A 20,712-nucleotide genomic window follows, 5' to 3' on the forward strand; every position below is an offset into this window, starting at 1 on the left:
CAACGCGAGACGGTAAAGATGATGAGATACAAAGTAAAAAGCTTAATTTGTTATAATCCGTTGAAACAGACACGTTTTGGGGGATTTGTGTGGTGCTGCGTGGTGGGTATTGCTTGCTTGGTGGCAGCTGTTTAGCAGTGGAAGGGCGGGCGGTGTTTATTGAATTGCTGCATGTTGCACCCATACAGATTTGTCTGTTTCAGCGGATTATACCAAATTAACCTTTTGGTTTCTTGTATATCGTCTTCTACCTATACAACAGTAGTTTAAAAAAAAAACGTTGGTTGGAGCCAGGTATAGCCTCATCAGTTTATCTACAAACTGTAGCATTTGCCTACATTATATTCAGCGTGAGTATTTACCTACGGTGTATTTTTTTCCCAGATTTTGTACTCACTGAAGTATAATATTGGGACGATCGGTCCTGGTGCCTCTACCTTCATGGTTGCAACAGCTTCTTGCATTACAACTTTTACAAGTCGTAATTAAAATAACTAAAAAAAGCTGCCCCGTTGAAAAACGAACTGAAAAATAACAAAAAATCACATTTGAGAATAGCACTATGGAGCCGCCATATTGAATTAAAAAAAATTGTTATAGCCAGTGTCATTCGGGATTGTGTAAGAATTCTAACGATACCCCATACATCTAAGTCTGTGAGCGTATTTAGAAGTTACGGTCAAATATAGAAACTTACATACCTACATGAACCATGTATTACACTCCTTTTTTGGGATGACCTGTAAAAATACGCGATGGACACGCTACCGCGTTTTGTTTGTTTCACCCTTATTGTAATTCAGACGTAGCTACTACACTTATTCTTGCTACAGTGGTCACAAGAGTTCTTATTTTTGGGGAATTCTGGCTTTTTGTGTGCGAGTTTTGTTTGAATTCCCAAGAGCACTAGTAAATTAATTTGGGGTCTAGTTTTTATTTTATTGACTTTGAGTGTCTTTGGAGTAGGTACTTCAGACTCGCTAAAGGGTTTGCGTATATTCTAGTTCAGTGCTCCTGTACAACTTTAATAGTATATTTTTATTCTTAGGGTATTCTTTTTTTAGGGTTAATTTGTTAAGCTTACCTGTATAACTTCATGATCTACTACTCACTACCGAGCACGGGTCTTTTGTCAGAATGAGAAGTGTTTAAGCCATAGTCCGCCGCTGGAAGGAAGAGGCTGGATTTTTCGAAATTTCCATAGATAGAGAATAAAAATGATTTATGTTTTCAACGAGAAAAGCAAAGCCGCAGGCGGTGATTACATACTACACAATATTATGCTATAAATTCGCAAACACAAATAGCATTAAAAAAAAAAATAGCCTACGCATCCCATCGGGCGGATGGATTTCCCTTTTGAAAAGTCAACACAACGCTATATTTTACGTGAATATTTACAAAAATTGATATAAATAATGGTTTGTGTATACATTTCCGCATTCCCGATGGCGTACAGCGAAAAATGGAGGCTATTTTTAGTTTTAGACAAAAATAAAAGAGACAGTCGCAGGCGTCAATTCTTTTGTACACAAAACCTTTAACTAAATTTACACGGCTGAAAATCGAGCCACCCTATTCAGCTGAATATTTTGAAAAGGAGGACGCCAATGGGATTGAGGACGCCATATTTAGGCTTCATAGTAACTCTTATAGTTAGTCAAAGTCAAAGTCAAATAATTTACTCAAATTGAGTAGCATTGTACACTTTTTGATTGTCAATTGTTGAATTTGTAAGATATTGATGAAATGGTGATAATGAAATAAGTATTTAATAATAATAAACCTGCAGGCCCGGTTTCTCCGCAGGAGCGGAGTGGAGGTGTGTTCAGTTCAGTTTGGAAGTCGGGGGTTTGATTCTGGGCACGCACCTCTAACTTTTCAGTTATATACGTTTTAAGCAATTAAATATCACTTGCTTCAACGGTAAAGGAAAATATCGTGAGGAAACCTGCATGCCTGAGAGTTCTCCATGTTCTCAAAGGTGTGTGAAGTCTGCCAATCCGCGTTGGGCCAGCGCGGCAGACTATGGCCTAAACCTTTCTCAGTCGGAGAAGAGACCCGTACTCAGTAGTGGGCCGGCAATGGTTTCATCGTGATGCTGAAGTAGGTAAGTACACGTAGAAACCCTATTCCATGATTGTATCAATAAAACTACACACTCGGATAAAAGTGTAAAGCACCGCAGGTTGTTTTGCTCGTTCCTTTAGCGGGTGAATTGGTTCACTCGAAGCCAGAAAGTTTTCCGAGCGCCACAAAGAATTGTGAAGAAAATGCTTTACAGACGGCTGTGGAGAGCTAAAAGCTTTCTCAGAGGCAGAGAGAACTAGAGTGAGAAAGCTCTCGATTTGATCTTGAACTATTCTACCACTTCTTTACATACCGATAAGAGATATGAGTTTAATGGAATTGCCATACCCCTGCCAAGTTAGTGAGCTTCCATCTTAGACTGCTTCGTCACCTACCACTAGGTGAGATCTCAGTCAAGGGCTATCTTGTAATGGAATAAAATAAAACATTTGCGGCACTATAGTTCTTCACCTTCACTTCTTTCACCAAAGGTTGGTGAAAGAAGTTCACCAGAGATTTCTTTAGCAATAAAGCCGCCTTTGCTCCCTCATGTCTAGTTTCTTCTGTGTTTCCTGTATATGTATTTGTTTGTGTGTACATTAGAGAATTCTAAATAAAAATTCTTTTATTGCTCATCAAACTTGCAGGCAGTGAGTGTCAAAGTTAAACTACACCTAAAATAAAGAAAAACGCACTCTACGAATTGGTCCGGACGTTTTCGTTCTGGAGACCGCAGGCAGCTTCAAAGAATGTTGTTATTATTATCCGACTATGAAGAAGAAAATGAAAAGTATTGACTTTCCAACGAATTCAATAAACTTTTAAGAGTAAACTTGTATTGGAAAATATTAATTTTACTTATAGTTTTTAAAATATTGAAAACTAGATAGATAGATAGATAGATAGAAGTCTTTAAAGGAACACACATCTTTTCACATGAAGGATGAAAACAGAAAAAACGAATGTGTGCAAAGGCGGCCTTTTTGCTTAGAGCAATCTCTACCAGGCAACCTTTGCTGAAAGGAGAAGCTAGTGTAGGATAGTACGAAGTCGCAAAGAATTATTCGAAATATATAGCTATATTAATTATTATTATTTGAATAAACATAATAAATATACATACATGATGATAACTAGATGATGCCCGCGACTTTATCCGCGTGGATTTAGAGTTTTTTAAAACCCCGTGGGAACTGCAGAAATGCTGGATTGTGTGGTATATTATATATTACAATATACAATATATAGTAGGTATAGCTATTCTTTATGAAGCTTGTTCGAGGAGTAAGTGCGAATATATGTATGGGGATCTAAATAGGCTCTCCCTTGCGTTGGGGGCTTAAAATTTAATACAAGGCACAAATTAACAGCTTCCAAAAACATAACAATGGTTCTGAAAAGTAAGCATTATTGACGCTGACTGTACTGTGTACTGATGGTTACCTAAGGGACCCTTTGTTTCAAGGGTTTTGGAAGGGAGCTGAAATTACAACACCGTTTATCTTTTATGACCCCCCCACAATCTGAGGGGATGCAACACTTGCTGCTTGTTTTATTTTTAAGGATTTGAGGGTAATCCGTAGAGGGCGATGGCCTATAATAAAATAGAAACTTTAGACAGTTTAGAGTAGCAATAGCTGGTAGGTAATTTTTAAGTTGTTTCCAATGGTTACAAATAATTGGAAATTGGGATGATGATGTCAAAAATAAATTATTTCTTAGGAATGATTAAATTGAGGGTCTTCCAAATTAGTCCGCTGTTAGTTTCAAGTTTGATAACCATTTTAAATTATCTATTTGGAGTCTTAGTGCAAAAACAAATCTACGAGACATTTCACCGCGTTTAATAGCCTCATCGGGTGACAGAAGGGCTGGCTCATTTTTCGCGCAACGCAATCAGCCTGGCTGTCCAACGCGGAAATGCAGCCAGTATTCTTGGCACCATTCCACGCGGGCATGATTTGTATAGTGATTAAATAAGGCTAGCTTTAATTTTTATTGTAATATTTTCTTTAAGATAATCTATTTAACTAAAAAAGTAGGTACGTCAAATTACGTTAAATGTTTATGACGTCACATCTATGTATTGAATTAAATGAAACTAATTAGAGTTACTCTTGTACATATAAACAAGTGTAAATTAAAAATTTTCAACACCCCCGACAAATCATTTTCAAATAAATAATTATGTATATCTAGGCAACGTCCATCTTGACAGCTTGACATTTGTCAATTGACATAATATTATGAACCTAACGGTTATGTAACCTTCTTTTCTACAAGAAAACTAGAAAAGAGCTGATAACTCTTAAACGGCTGAACCAATTTTTTTGGATTATAGCTAAGAACACTCTCGATCAAGCCACCTTTCAAACAAAAAAAAAAAAAAAATTAAAATCGGTTCATTCGTTTAGGCGCTACGATGCCACAGACAGATACACAGATACACAGATACACAGATACACAGATACACAGACACACAGATACACAGATACACACGTCAAACTTATAACACCCCTCTTTTTGGATCGGGGGTTAAAAATACAACTAAAAAGTCACCTAGAGCTAATATGTACGACACTGTTCAACAAATAAGCAAAGCTCGTAATAAAATAAGGGAATCACTGAAAAAACATGTTACACGATAAATGATATCTGTTATAAATTATTCAGAGAGCCGTGTGAATTAATCCAAGAGCTTTTTACACCATGCCGCATGTTGTAGTGCAACTGTGGACCCAGTATATAGAATATAGGTGCTCTTTGTGTGGACTTTGGACTGTGGACCATACTTAGATTGAAATATTTCACTAGATGAATGTTTGAACACCCAAAGTCCGTAATTTTTCAATTTATATCATAGAAAATTGCTATTTGGGTACCTATTAGGATTTTCGAAAACTAATTTTTGACGACCTCCCTGGATGAGTGGTAAGCGCTGTGGTCTTATTAGTGGGAGGCCCCAGGTTTGATTTCCGGCAGGGGTTTGGAATCGGCCGTGGCTACTAACCACCCTACCGGCAAAGCCGTGCCGAGAATTTAGTGTACTGGTACGATGCCGTGCAGAAACCAAAAGGGTTTAATAAAAACTGCCATACTCCTTCCAGGCTAGCCCGCTTCCATCTTAGACTGCATCATCACTTACCACCAGGTGAGATTGCAGTCAATTGCTAACTTGTATCTGAATAAAATAAAAAAACTCCGATTTTCTAAAATTCCACTCCAGCGATGCCGAAGTAGTTTACAATTAGTATACTTATTTATTTATCCCATTCAGGAAATTTTCCGAGATTTCATTGAATCGCCATTCAATTTGTGATTACTATCTCATAACTATAAGTATCGCACTTAAAAAAGAGAGCAGGTGATTATTCTTTTATTAAAACACTTATTTATGAATAAATGAATTAAGTAACAAACAATCACCTTGGACACATTACATAAAGTCTAACAGTTTGATTGTAGCTGCAGCACAGACGCCGCTGTGGCCTGCTTTCATAAAGGCTCTATGCATCTGCATTAACAAAATGGCCGACATTAATGGCATTGCATTCTTTCGTTTTGCCTCTGGTTCGTGTCCACATCTTTCACGTTAAAGTTACGAGTAGGAATATCAGGGAAAATTAACTGAGGAACTTTTAATGTAATAAGATATCCTCCCCATTATATAAGGAAGCTCCATTATATATCATAAGCTGTGATAGCCTAGTGGTTAGAACATCCGCCTCCTAATCGGAGGTCGGGGGTTCGATTTATGTGTGATCGAGTTATGTGCGTTTTAAGCAATTAAATATCACTTGCTTTAACGGTGAAGGAAAACATCGTGAGGAAACCTGCATGCCTGAGAGTTCTCCATGTTCTCAAAAGTGTGTGAAGTCTGCCAATCCGCATTGGGCCAGCGTGGCAGACTATGGCCTAAACCCTTCTCATTCTGAGAGGAGACACCCGTACTCAGTAGTAGGGCGGAAATGGGTTGATCATATAAGGGAGGGATAATCTTCATCATTATTATCTCAACCCATCGTTAGCTTAGACTGAGCACAGATCGTCTCAGAATGAGAAAGGTATAGGGCTCTACCACCACCGCGCTACCACGCTCTTTTCCTTACGATATTTTTCTTCACCTACCGTCAAAGCAAGTGATATTTAATTGCATAACTATATATAAAATATTAACTTGCTTTCTTGTCTGCCTGTTTATTTGTTCATCTGTTCATTACAAAATTTAGCATTCAAAAAGTTGTAGAAAGAGAGAATGAAAAAAAAATAACAAGAAGAAAAAATATTTATTTAAACCCTAAAAAAGAAAAGTATAAAAAATAGTAGAGTAATAGTAATGTCGTTAAAAACTTTCACAACCCAAAATTTTGCATCATTTGCCTGAGGAATACAATAATTATTTTTGTGTCAATCAAGCATCAATTAATTATTTTAACTATTCCGTACGCCTCACGTTCTCCGTTTTAACTTTTAAATCTTACAAGTAGTGCTTTATACTTTTTTGACCATTTTAATAACGTGGTAAGTACTTTACAAGTGTAAATTAAAAATTTATAACACCCCCGACAAGTGAAGGTTACAGTAACTAGAAAAAGCTGATAACTTTCAAACGGCTGAACCGATTTTCTTGGAATGTAGCTAAGAACACTCGCGATCAAGCCACCTTTCAAACAAACAAAAAAAAAAACAAGATTAAAATCGGTTCATTAGTTTAGGAGCTACGATGCCACAGACAGATACACAGATACATACGTCAAACTTATAACACCTCTCTTTTTGGGTCGGGGGTTAAAAATGTTTTTTATCTAAATAATTTTACGTTATAATTGGAAAAGGAAATAAAACAACTGCATCTAAAGTGCCAAATACAAACAATTCCGACATGATGCAGTAAGCGCAGCACTCAACCTATTTCCCGAATACTGGAAAACGTTTCCAACTGGTATTTTTTTTTAATTTTAGGGTTCCGTACCTCAAAAAGAAATAAAAAGGAACATTTATAGGATAGGATTTATGTATATCTGTCTGTCGTCAAGAAAAAGCAATCAAAACTTATAGAGTACTTCCCGTTGATATAGAATCATACTTGGCAGGTAGGTTTTATAGCAAGGAAAACACCCGAAAACTTTGAATTTGTGGGTACATCACAAAAAAAAAATGTGTTCATTAACATTTAATTAGTTTAATTAAAACACAATGTAAATGGCGCTGTGCATTGTTCTACAAAGGTATACCTTGTACAAAGGTACGGAACCCTTCGTGCGTGAGCCTGACTCGCACTTGACCGTTTTTTCATCTTGAACACTAATTTTATTTTTAAACGAAACAAATATTATGTCGCGAGTGCTGCTGGTTGCAAAATATTACTAATTTTCTCATATACCCGACTGACGCATACGGACAGAGTAAAATAGAGCCAGCCTTTTGATAACAACTTAAACTCAGCTTTATATACGTTGACATACGATTGAAATTGGTATACTAAAGTATTAGTATCACTAACCTATTAATACACGCTGGACCTGCAACTGCTGACCTGTTTTTGAAGCAACTTTGTTTTTCGCGTCGATGGTTTTTCGCCATTTTGGTGCTGATAGTGATAGTGTCATTAATAAGAATAAGAATAAGAAGTGTTTATTTGCTAGAATATGGTATAATATACAAGTACATTGGTCTTAAATATTATGTGGAACCGCATATTCTGCCAAGCATGGCGTGCAAAATTTATTGAATTTAATTAATGTAACAAACATGTCAAATTATTATTAATTATTGCATTCACTATTTAAAATTTGTCATTCAAAAATTCATTAACATCATAATAACCTTTGTTTAATAAAAATTTAAATAAATAACATCTAAAAGAAGTAAGGCTCATTGCATAACTGTGTGACGGTAGATGGTTATGGATACGTATTGCCGCACAGTACACATTCTTTGTATATAAAGCCAATCGTTGTGCTGGTATACAAATTTTATTTTTATGTCTACTGCTCGGTTTTATTTCAGTCTTTAGTTTAAAGTATTGGGGATATTTACGGGCAAATATGCAAACTTCATAAATATATAAACATGGGAGAGGCAATATTTTAAGTTTTTTGAATAAAGGCTTACAACTGTCAGTAAAATCAGCATTACAAATAGACCTAACACAACGTTTTTGCGCCTTAAAAGCTTCTAGTGCATTGGTGGAATTTCCCCAAAGTATTATTCCATATCTTAACAAAGATGAGGCATATCCATGGTAGGCCAACAGTGATGCCTCAACTGAAACTATTTGTCGAATACGACCCAAAGCATAGACATACTTATGTAATTTTGTGCATAAATTCTGAATATGTGCCTTCCAATTACAATACTTATCTATAGTAATTCCCAAAAAAACAATGTCATCTACTTCTTCAATTCTCACATCATTAAATTTAATATCAAGGTTTTGTGTTTTAGTTTTATATGTTTGAAATTGCATTATATTAGTCTTAGATATATTTACTTTTAAATTATTTATATTAAGCCAGTCTACCACATCCATTAGTGCGCCTTGTACTTCACTCTTTATATTGTGACGTTGTTTAGATTTAATTAATAGGGTAGTATCGTCAGCGAAAAGTATGCATTCGTGTTTTATAATGTCAGGGAGATCGTTTATATAAAGAAGGAAAAGTAACGGCCCTAGTACACTACCCTGCGGTACTCCGAAGATATTTTCCCTGTAGCATGAACGAAATAATGTTTTATTATTTCCCACAAAACTACAGATTTCAACACATTGTTTTCTATCCTTTAAATATGATTTAAACCAATCTTTAAATTGGTTTTAATTTGGCTTTAATTTGGTTCCGAGTACGTTCATTGTGAACGTACTCGGAACCAAAATATGTTCTAGTGATGAGACTATCTACCGACATAGTGTTTGCTTACTAAAGTAACATACTTTTCTATTTACTTATTAGTATGGTCTATGTCTGGCCCACGTTTTTACTATAACTTTAACTTAAACTTTCTAAGTACTCTTCAAAATAAACTAATTTGTAACTTATGTTTACAGTTAAAGCATTTAACCTTTTCATGATAAATTTTCTCAAAGAATCAGTTTGGTTGAAAAACACTTACATCTCCCACAAATTTCACTTAAGAGGCTTATGGGGTTACTTTTATGGGACCATTAAATAACAATGCTTAGTACGTTATGTTACTACTGTACCATAGCCAAGTATTGATAGTACCTAAGTATATCTATAGGAATATCAGAGATTATAAAAGTAGAGACTCCAAATTTTGCCCAGCTAACTGAAATAATTGAAAGGCCCAACCGTAAACCGGATGAAAGCGGTTTGCACGTATCCGGATGTAACCGGACACAGCCGGGCGGAACTGGCTCGCTACGGAGCAATTAGTTTGATTCCGGTGTATACGTGCGTCTATCCACATCTAACTTTATTACTTTGTCCTAGTATTATACTCTTATGTAAGCATGTTAGGGTTTGACTCTTGGTCAAGTCGTTCTTCTTCCTTTACCTTTCTATTATCGTGCTGCAAGACATCGTCAAGGTCTGCACCCGTACGAAATTCCACGCATACGTCGTACGAGTATGAAGCGATTTGCTACCCATTCGGCATCAGTTTTCCCGTCCACTTATTTAGGTAAATGCCTTTAAGTCAACAGAGTGAATAGCCATCTCCTAGGCAAGCACACTCCATCTTAGACTGCATCATCACTTGCCAACAGGTCTGATTACAGCCAAACAATAGCCTAAAAAATTAAAAAAAAACATGCCATCGCCAACCCACTTCTAAACACGGGTACCTTCTCAAATTACGATAGACCAAATCTGCTAATTCGCGCTTGGACAGCGTGGTGGACAATGGCCTTCCTTTTAATTCTTAGAAGAGAACCGTGCTGAGCAGTGAGTGAGTACTGAGTAGGTTTGTGATGATATAATTATTGCAGGAACAAATGCACTTTAACTTCTACAACCACTTCAAACGGGATAAAATTGTAATCCACAAAGAACTCCGACACTAAAAATAATTGGAGCGTTTTAAACCCGCCCATACTCCAGTAGACTTTTTTTTTGTTGAAAAATTATATTATTTTCCAGTTTTTCCTTTGAGAGTGCTCCGTTTGAAGCGGATACTTCGCGTACCCGCGGAATCGTTCCGGCGAAGGATTCCTTTTGACTCGCCGAAGAAATATGGCTCAGAAATAGATTAAACCGATCTCTGAGACGTTATCGGTCGAGAAATTGCTTTAGAAACGGCCGAGCTTGACATTTTGTAACCACTTCCCCATTTTTGTAATGCAAATTTAGGGGACTTTTAAATGGGTTCCTTACTAAGAGCCGTGATAGCCTAGTGGTTAACACGTCTGCCTCCTATTCGGGGGGGGGGGGGGGGGGGGGAGGTCGGCAGTTCGATCCCGGGCACGCATCTCTAACTTTTTGAAGTTATGTGTATTGTGAACAATAAAATATCTCCTCAAGGGGCAAGCGACGACCCTGCCCGCGAAATACAAATTTAATTTGGTTTTTCGCAATTTGTTAACTAATACGATAAAGTAGGCTTATGGCATTCTAGTTGCGCCAGTGATAGTATCATTTCCACGTGTTTATATAAAAATCTTTACTTGATAAGGTCCAGTTTAAGAAATTAGCTCTAGTATCGACTAATTTGTGTGTTACAGTCGATACTAGAGCTAATTTCTTAAACTGGGCCCTTTCAAGTAAAGATTTTTATATAAATAGGTGGGGATGATACTATTATTGTCGCAAATAGAATGCCATAAGCCTACTTTGTCGTATTAGTTTACAAATTCCGAAAAACCAAATAAAATTTGAATTTCCCGGGCAGACCCGTTGTACCACCTTAACGTTAAAGGAAATATCGTAAGGAAACCTGTATGCCTGAGAGTTCCTCGGGGGCAATGTAGCTATCTATCAGTGAAATACAGATGATCAGAATTGTTTGTTTTGTTTTTTTTTTTGTTTAAAAGAAAAAAAAAATTAGCCATGCTAATCATGACTAATACTCCCCTTTCCCCTCCAATTAAGCGTAAAGCTTGTGCCAGGAGTGGGTACGACAATAGTACAACAGGTGTAATTTGCACCGCCGACCTTTCGGAATTCAGTCCGTTCTTCAACCGTTGAGCTATTGGATCATTAGTTCCCGAGATTTCCCCCTACATTATTTCTATTAGTAAGTAAAGGCAATATTGGCCTTAGTGTATTGATTCTTTCATCCAATTACCATCTAGTACGTACCTGGTTTAATCTAGTACCTAGTTTATTCTAGTAACGCTATTGTCTAGCAACAATAGTACTAGAAACTCCATCAGATCTGAATAGGGAACACTGAAAGGCTATATTGAGATGGCAACTCAATAAGACAAAGCAGATGTTAGTTGTTTATGTCGTAACTTGGAGTATGAACCAAAAAGGGTAGCTAACGCGCTAATATAATATAAAAAGATAATATGAATAAGTATTATTCTGTTTTACTAACATAATATTATATATTTTTTTATAAAAAGCAAATGAGAAGGAGGGCCACCTGATGTTAATGATTACCGTCACCCATGAACGTTTTCAGCACCAAAGGAACTGCCGATGCTTCGCCGGCCTTTCAGGAACTTGTTGGTTTCCCCTTGAATAACTCCGTCTTGTAATCTAGTAAACTTGTAATCTAGCAATAATTTAATTTATTACTGAATATATTATGTATACAAGAAATAATGTAGTTCTATAATAACATGTTTTGGAGCCGGTCGAATTGAAATTCTGTCTTCTATCGCAGTTGCGGCTGAGGGTCCCTGGTAGAGATAGAAATAAACATTTCCTTGAACACCTCTTTCCTTCTTTTCTCACAATGTTTGGTAAAAAAAAAGAAAACAATTTACAATGATGCCTGATGCCACCCGTATATGTCGGTCAAAGCGCATGCACACAGGCTATGTAAAGCTAAACTTCACTAGGCAGCCACATTTAGTCTGGGCCTCTTGCTATACATTGCTATAGTCCACCCAGCAAGTGTGGCACAAGCTTTACAAACATAAACGCAATAGATACGCTATTCATCGGAACGCGCGAGGCATCGCTCCGAAATGAAATTCGAGCACAATGTTGCATTTATTGAACTGTGTCGATATTTTTCAATCTATATTTTAGAATGGGCAAATAAAGTGGTTTGATTTATATTGAAGTCTCATCTTGAAATAGAATGGGAAACAAGCATTACTAAAACTGTTACTTACATAAATATTTTTAGACGAACTACGAGTAGGTATATCCGCGATCCGTGTATCCTACCAATTTATAATCCTCACAACAAGGTTCGATTGTGGCCAACACCTTCCATCAGGTGTGATTGTGGTCAAATGTGTGCCTATAGCGAATAATATAAAAAGCTTATATTATAATCGCGATTGATCGGAAAAACTACACATTTTTGCAAAAATCTGGAAAAACAAAGTTATACAGTTACATTTGTTTTTAGAACTGTGCATTTGAGTTTGATTGGTTATTATAATATTCAAATAAAAATAAATAAAAGTGTAGGGGAGCGCGCTAAGGTTAAATTAAGGTAAAATACTAAAGTTAATCTAAGCCAATTAAACAATGTAACTGTAGTTATTTGATAATCACAAATTCCGTGCTAGCTCCCAGGTCTTACTAGACGGAGGCAATCAAATTCATCATAGGCCTTCTTATTAAAATACCTACTGATTTGAATACACCTAAAATCTAAATATTATACACCCACAAAAACCTACCCTTGCTGAACTTCACAAGGTGTTCACTTTTAATGGTTTTAAGTGTTAAACCCGCCGGTCTGGAATTAGCACATTTTAAAGTGGATTTTAGTCCCACTCTCATTTTCTATGCAAAGCCTTTGAGCGCCGGCGAGTAAAGCTGCGGTTCCAAAACGATTTGCGTGCATTTTATTTTGTTTTATTATTTACGAATACATTGCGCATAAAAGCTTTTTTCGCTGATGGCTCGGTTTACCATCAATCATGCAATGCGGAAATTGATATGAAAATATCAATTCTTTCTTACTATTAATTTAATATAATAATTTATAATTATTAGTGTTATATATTCAAAGAAATAAAAACAGCCATGTAAATCATATGAAATAACGTTTTCCATACTATATCATAAACTTTGTATAATTATTCTGTGTTAAAGTTACGTTAATATCACTTGCTTTTAACGGAGAGTAATTATTGGTAGTGTACTCGAATGAGTGTGAGCCAATCTGCACTTAGCCTGCGTGGACGGTCTAAGTGCTTTCCATTCTGACAGGGAACCCGTACGATGCTACGGAATCCTTTGTGTGTGAGTCCGAGTCACACTTGACCGGTTTGGTTTTTATTTTTACTACAAGTTAGCCCTTGGCTGTTAAGTTAGGTTAGGTGCTGCATAATATATCTTCTAGCTCATAGTCCAACCGCAGCCTAATCTTCGGACAAGGCTCGAAGCAGTCGATTTACATGGAACGGACTTAGAAAAACAATTACATTCTATTTTGCCGAGGTGGAACCGGAGATAATAGCACTGAGTGTGTAGTAGGGATTGTATTTTTAACTAACTTTTAAAATCCTGGGTAATATTTTTTGTAAACTCTACTAACTAGTGTCTTTGTTCAAATACCGAGAGACTAGAGTAGCTGTACCTACTGACAAGGTGTCTTAAGGCTGGGTATATTGGAGGATTCGCCTCGGCACATGTTGCTGGCTGGGTCGCGGTTGATTACTTCGGTTCCCCGTGACCCAGTCGCCAGGCGACGTGCAGGAGCGCCGCTGGGTTTTAGTGGTTATTCCAGTCGCCTCTCCCACATACCCTCTTACCAGAACTGGCTGGCTCTAAAAAAAAAATAGGTTTAAGTTAAGATTACATTAGAATATCAATATAAATAATTGTCGTTAAGGATGTTGCAATTTAAATAGCAACAGGTAAAAGGTTGTAATAAAAAAAGCTGGCTGGCTCATTGGCTGGCTGACTGGCTGACTGGCTGGCTTCCGGGGGTAAACGCATTTCCCAGCGATAAACATCGTCTCACCTTCTAGCTTCTTTAGCACTCTAGTAGTACATATTTAAAAGTTTGAGCTAATCTTCTACGGCAGTTTTTTGACCCAGTTTCTACCTAAGTGGATCGGAGAGGAGATGTGTTCGTGATAATTTTTTTCGTATCTGTTACCTAAGAATCTGATTGTTAGACTGAATACATCTTCACTCCGCTCCGCTTAGGTGGAAATCGAGCCTTATTTTCCTAAATACAACTAGATACATAGAAGTTGGCCATTTAGTTTAGAGATTAAGTATAACAGAATGAGCCACGTCAGACTATCTGTATTGAAAAGCAAAGTTTCTTAGAGATTGTCTTCACTTACGGATTCTATTGAAAAACGGTAAGTGGGTCAAAATAATTGCAGACCTCACCCTTTCTAAAGCAATTTCCCAACCAATAACGCCTTAAGAGTTCAGTTTAATCTATTTTTAAGCCATAACTCCTTGCCGGGTAAAAGGAAATTTTTTGCAAGAAGAATTCTGTTGGCTGCTACTTCAAACGCAAGTCGAGATGTTTCAAAGGAAATATTGTAAATAGTGTTATAATTATTTTTTAGGGTTCCGTACCTGATTTTTATTTATTTTTATGCATAGTAGTTTTTGATTTATCGTGCAAAATGTCGGGAAAAATACTCGAGTACTGGACCCTCGGTGCGCAAGTCTGACTTGCACTTGGCCGGTTTTTTAATTACGAGTTAAACAGTAGGGACGAAGTTAATGTTGGGAAGCTACATAGTTACTATGGGTTTTAGTAGCATAAAGGTGGATTTTATTATACTGGGTTTGTGGACCAAAAGCTATGGTCCAAAAAAGATCGATATTATAATACAATATTGCACCTATGAAGTAACTGAAGTTGATGCACGTGACTTCATCCAAGTGGATTTAGGGGGTTTTTAATCCCGTGGGAACTCTTTTATTTTCCGGGATATACAGTAGCCAATTTCACTATCCAGGTCATTAACTGTATCGATTATTATCGATTTAAAAATCACGTCAATCCGCCGGGGTATAAAGTAGTCTTTGTCACTCTCCAGGTCTTTTACTATTATATCCAAGCAAAAAAGACGCCAAACGCTCTCAATAATTGACGCTCATGACGTGATTTCTAATAATATTCCGAAGAAAATATTAAAAAAAAATAGGACTTTATACTTTGACATTCGATTTTTTACACCTTTATTACCTATTATCTTCCACAGCCATGATCCAAGCTTCATGGGCTCTGATCGTTCTTCCCTGTGTTGGGGACAATGCGCAGAGAAACTTTCAGCTTTTATAAAATAACGAGGGTCTGGCACGCACTGGCTCTTGGTCCATTATGATAGCTGAGTTAGCGAATAATCCCACAGATCAACGTTATTTTGTTTTCGTGTCTACAATCCACTTTACTTTATTAATTCCATAACAAAAAGGGGAAGTAGTTATCAAGCTCGGCCGTTTCTAAAGAAATTTCTCGACCGATAACGTCTCAGAGATGGGTTTAATCTATTTCTGAGCCATATTTCTTCGGCGAGTCAAAAGGAATCCTTCGCTGGAACAATTCCGCGGGTTACGCGAAGTATCCGCCTCAAACGGAGCACTCTCAAAGGAAAAACTGGAAAATAATATTATAATTTTTCAGCAAAAAAAAAAGTCTACTGGAGTATGGGCGGGTTAAAAGCGCTCCAATTATTTTTAGTGTCGGAGTTCTTTGTGGATTACCTACTTACTGTTTTATGCCGTTTGTGAAGGTTGGGAAATATAATATACTTAAAGTGCATTTTAATTTAAAGTAATTGATCGCGCTTATCTATTGGTTAAATATAATAATAATTAAATATATTATGAATATGTATAATACGTTTTAGAATTTAGAAAGTACAGGTACTTAAAGCTCTTTCATATGATATCCCACTTGGTATAGTAATCTTACTTTAAAAGTTGAAAATACTAAATTATTTGTTCATAAACACGATTTTTTTTTTGTGATTGTAACCACAAATTCACAGTTTTCGGATGTTTCCCTTTACGTGTGCTAGACCTACCTAATTGCTCATGTTTCTAGTTCAATGGGAAGTACCCTATAGGTTTTCTTGACAGACGGACAGACAGACAAGAAAGACTATAAGGGTCCGCTTTTCCTTTTTTTTAATTAAGTATCAAATATGGAATGTTTGGGAAGTCTGTTTTTGAAGCAACGAAAAAACCACTTAGGTTTCTGTCTATTAGGGTTATTAGGGTTATATTGTGCAGGTTTTGAGACACGGAACTCTAAAAATAGGGGATTTTTTTTCTCTCTCGTCTGGCTTTACAAAGATTAGCCAATGTCAAGTTTGTAGTTATTTGTAACAAGTTAGTAAAACTATACAAGTATGGACCCCGTCTGTGCCAGCGCTCGCCGACATACGCACGGCACCCCCTTAGAGCGCTTTCCAGTCAGTTTTAACAAAAAGAACACTCCAAAAAGGCAGAGCACGCCCGCCAGCTAACACCAACACAGACGAAGTCAGGGGAAATTTTATTAGTTTCGATCATGCATCGTAATACTCTTTTACAGATGAGCAAGTTTAAAAGTAGAATGATGACATTCAACATCCATTTGCTATTTCACTTAAAAAGTTTAAAAATCAATAGAGCTTTTCGCGATTTTTCGGCCGAATACACAAAACTATTTTCGGCTTGCGTCGTTTGTTATCAGCGCCATGCCGTTGCCTAGTGCACTTTAAAAAAGTAAAAACACCTGCGTTTCAATAAAAAAAGAAAAAAAAAAGCGAACACCCTGTGAAGTTTATTTTATTTGCATGCACTTGCGGTTCCGCGTTTTGTACACTTCACTTTTATGGGCACTTTTGTGATACTACCAGAATGTTCTGTGTTTCGTGGAAAACAAAGGAAAAAATATAAATAGGTACTTACTTGTACGTAGGTTTTCAGCTGTCCTTGCTTATTGTTTAAAGAATGTGCCAATTTTTACCATCAAAATATACCTATGGTACCTATCGTATAAAGACAGATCCTTTTTTCCACGCATATGCAAACTGTGGAATGAACTCCCATCGGCGGTGATCCCATTAGATTACAACATTCAAGGAGCGGGACCAACAAATTCGTGAAAGGCCGGCAACGCGCGGCGGTACCTCTGGTGCTGCAAATGTTCATAGGCGCCGGTGATCACTTAATACCAGCTAGACTCGCCTGCTCGTTTGCTCGCTATTTTTCATAAACAAGTGTAAATTAAAAATTTATAATACCCCCGACAAGTGAAGGTTACTGTAACTAGAAAAGAGCTGATAACTTTCAAACGGCTGAATCGATTTTCTTGGATTATTGCTAAGAACACTATCGATCAAGCCTTGAGATCAAGATTTGAGAGGTCAAACAAAATAACTAAATTAAAATCCGTTCATTAGTTTAGGAGCTACGATGCCACAGACAGATACACAGATACACACGTCAAACTTATAACACCCCTCTTTTTGGATCGGGGGTTAAAAAAAAGACTGACTGATGTTTGCGCGACGAACATTGTCTAGATAATTCTCTGCTTTATCCATCATCAGACATTCGTCACTCTAGATCTCAGCTCGTGAGTTGTGATTGAAGAAATTGACTGATACTAAATACTCGTTACAAGGTGACAAAGACGACAGGTTAAGGCGCCATCTCCACGGACGAGAGAATCGCGGCGGTAGTCTCGCCATGTGACAAAATTCGATGCAAACTAACGCTGCGATACTATCACCATGTGGAGATTGGCCTATAGAATTTGTATCGAATTTTGTCGCACGGCGAGACTCTTCGCGTTTCTCTCGTCCGTGGAGATGGCGCCTAATCTGTCGTCTTTGTCACCTTGTAACGAGTATTTACTGTCTGATCCACTCGTAATTTAAGATAGTCGCAGTACCTACAATAACAATGTTATATACAGGGTGTATCCTGAACGCTAGCATAGACTTAGCGTTATTATTATATTATCTTAACACAATTCTATTCCAATAACCATTTGCCTAATCCTATAGCTCAAAGGATTAGCAAGCTGAAGTGGCAATGGGCAGGCCGACGGCCGTTGGGGCAGACGTGTTCTGGAGTGGAGACCGCGTACCGGTAAGCGCAGTGTGGGACGACCTCCAGCCCGCTGGACCGATGACCTGAAGAAGGTGGCGGGGAGCGGGTGGATGAGGAAGGCGGAGGACCGTGTTTGGTGGCGCGCTCTTGGAAAGGCCTATGTCCAGCAGTGGACGCTTACAGGCTGATGGATGGATGGATGGAACCATTTGCCTTATCTTCTAGTATTAGTGATTTAGTATTTTTCAAATTCGCATTGCATAGCGTGCAAAACTCGGATCTCGAACTTCGAGTGACCTATTTGCGGAACGTTCGTTGACCTCTAGCATCAATCAGATGTTTCATTTGTAAAATATTGTGAACTTTCAAAAACTACAGTTTTTTTTTGTAGTTTTTATTATGGTATCTTATCACTAATCATAAGTACTATCTGTGGTACGATCACCTGTCTTCGTTTTTGCTAGCGTTGCTGTTACAGCCTGTATAACGTTTTTCGTTTTCAAATACCAATTTTCAACAAGTGACACGGAGTTACAATAACTTCATGTTATTTAACGTTAGAAACTTCGGCAATAAACGATATGGGGCGGAATTTCGTTCGCTTAACTTTCCTGGAACTTTCAAAGCATTACCTTAATATGTTTTAGAATTAATTTACAAGAAACGATGCTAAATTAAACGCTTACACATGCTTCTAACTTTACTCTTTTATTAACCCCCGACCCAAAAAGAGGGGTGTTATAAGTTTGACGTGTGTATTTGTGTATCTGTCTGTAGCATCGTAGCGCCTAAACGAATGAACCGATTTTAATTTAGTTTTTTTTTTTGTTTGAAAGGTGGCTTGATCGAGAGTGTTCTTAGCTATAATCCAAAAAAATTGGTTCAGCCATTTAAAAGTTATCAGCTCTTTTCTAGTTACTGTAACCTTCATTTGTCGGGGGTGTTATAAATTTTTAACTTACACTTGTTAACTGATGACTAGCCTTTTTGTCCCGGCTTCACACGCGGAGGCTTACATGCTTGCTACATGATTGATAGGCATAAAGGCTATTTCACTTTGTCGGTTGTTAAGAGGGCTCTCTCCATCACTCGTTTCCACTCGTTTCATACAATCGTAGTTCCAATTTCATTTGAATATTAAGCAACCTAAGTCCATGAAATTTTGCAGACATATTCTAGAAACTAATATCTATGTCTGTGGTTTTCCAGATTTCTGTTAAAATATTCGGTTTCAAAGTTATGCGGTCTTAAAAAATTTCATACAAATCTTGGAGCCCCTGTAATTTTAAAACTACATATTTTTAGAAAAATCTAAAACACCACAGACACAGATATTAGTTTCTAGAATATGTCTGCAAAATTTCATGGGCTTTGGTTGCTTAATATTCAAATGAAATTGGAACTACGATTGTATGAAACGAGTGGAAACGAGTGACGGAGAGAGCCCTGTCAAGGCTGGATCAACAACACTTGTCAATACTCTAAAGAGCAGCAGTCCATTTGACGACATCTCTAGCGCAGCGGTGGTGTGGTCTTATCAGTTGGATCTTTCGGTCTCGATTCCCAGCAGGGGCAATTTGGTCTCTGGTCTGGTCTAGTGGTCTGGTTTGTCTCTGGTCTGGTCTGGTCTGGGAGGCTTTGCCGTGACTATTTACTGACTTAGCGAAAAAGCTGTGCTGCCAAGAAATTTAGCGATGTCATGTGGAAAGCAATCAAGGGTAGGGTATCAAGTATCAAAGATATACCTAGGTTTAATAAAACTGCTGTACACCTTTCAAGCTCGCATCCATCTTAGGCTGAAATCTCTAAAGCGCACTTTGACTTTGCTCTGACTTAAGATTGAGTTAAAACGAGACAGATTTATGTGAGAGATATAGCTCTGTCTCGTTTTAACTCTGTCTTAAGTCTAAGTAAAGGCAGAGCGCGCTCTATAGATCTCACCCTTAGACTGCTCATCACTTACCACCAGGTGAGATTGCAGTCAAGGGCTAGCTTGTATTTGAATTAAGAAGTTAAAGTCGCTATTATTAATTTATCATTGGAAAAATATATATAAATTCAAACCTCATTAATTATAAGTAAAGACAATAAATTGTGAACCCCATCGCAAATGAGGTCATTAAAGGATTCACGTCAAACCGACGCTAATTTCCGCAAGAGACTTTAATTGGGAAGAAAGGATAAACCGGCTTTATACAGGTTAACCTCTTAATTTAGATATTTTCAAGTACCTACTTAAGTTACAGAATACGAAAATTAAATTAATCAGAGTTAAATATTATTATTTAAGTGTCATAATATTAATTAGAATTGGTCTTCTCCATTTTGTCACAAGAATATATTATTATAATAGGTTTTATCTTTAGGGCTTAATCATCTTTCACTGATATCACTATATTTAAATAGATTGCTTTTCGTATTAGAATTCGAATTAAATGAACGAAATCGATTTCGAATTAAGAATAAACCGGCCAAGTGAGAGTCAGACCCGCGCACTGAGGGTTCCGTACTCGGGTATTTTTTCAAA

The 20,712-nt window shown here is 37.2% G+C and overlaps 1 long non-coding RNA gene across 1 annotated transcript; it reads left to right on the forward strand.

Annotated features, from left to right (window-relative positions):
- Positions 1-940: 940 nt before the first annotated feature.
- LOC123874829 lies at positions 941-18,551 on the forward strand. Its single transcript, XR_006798013.1, has 3 exons — positions 941-951; positions 9,544-9,546; positions 18,479-18,551. It is a non-coding gene; the product is annotated as an uncharacterized LOC123874829 (long non-coding RNA).
- The last annotated feature ends 2,161 nt before the right edge of the window (positions 18,552-20,712 follow it).

This window comes from Maniola jurtina, chromosome 19 (genome assembly GCF_905333055.1).
Source record: "Maniola jurtina chromosome 19, ilManJurt1.1, whole genome shotgun sequence".
In the NCBI taxonomy this organism is placed as follows: Eukaryota; Metazoa; Arthropoda; class Insecta; order Lepidoptera; family Nymphalidae; genus Maniola; species Maniola jurtina.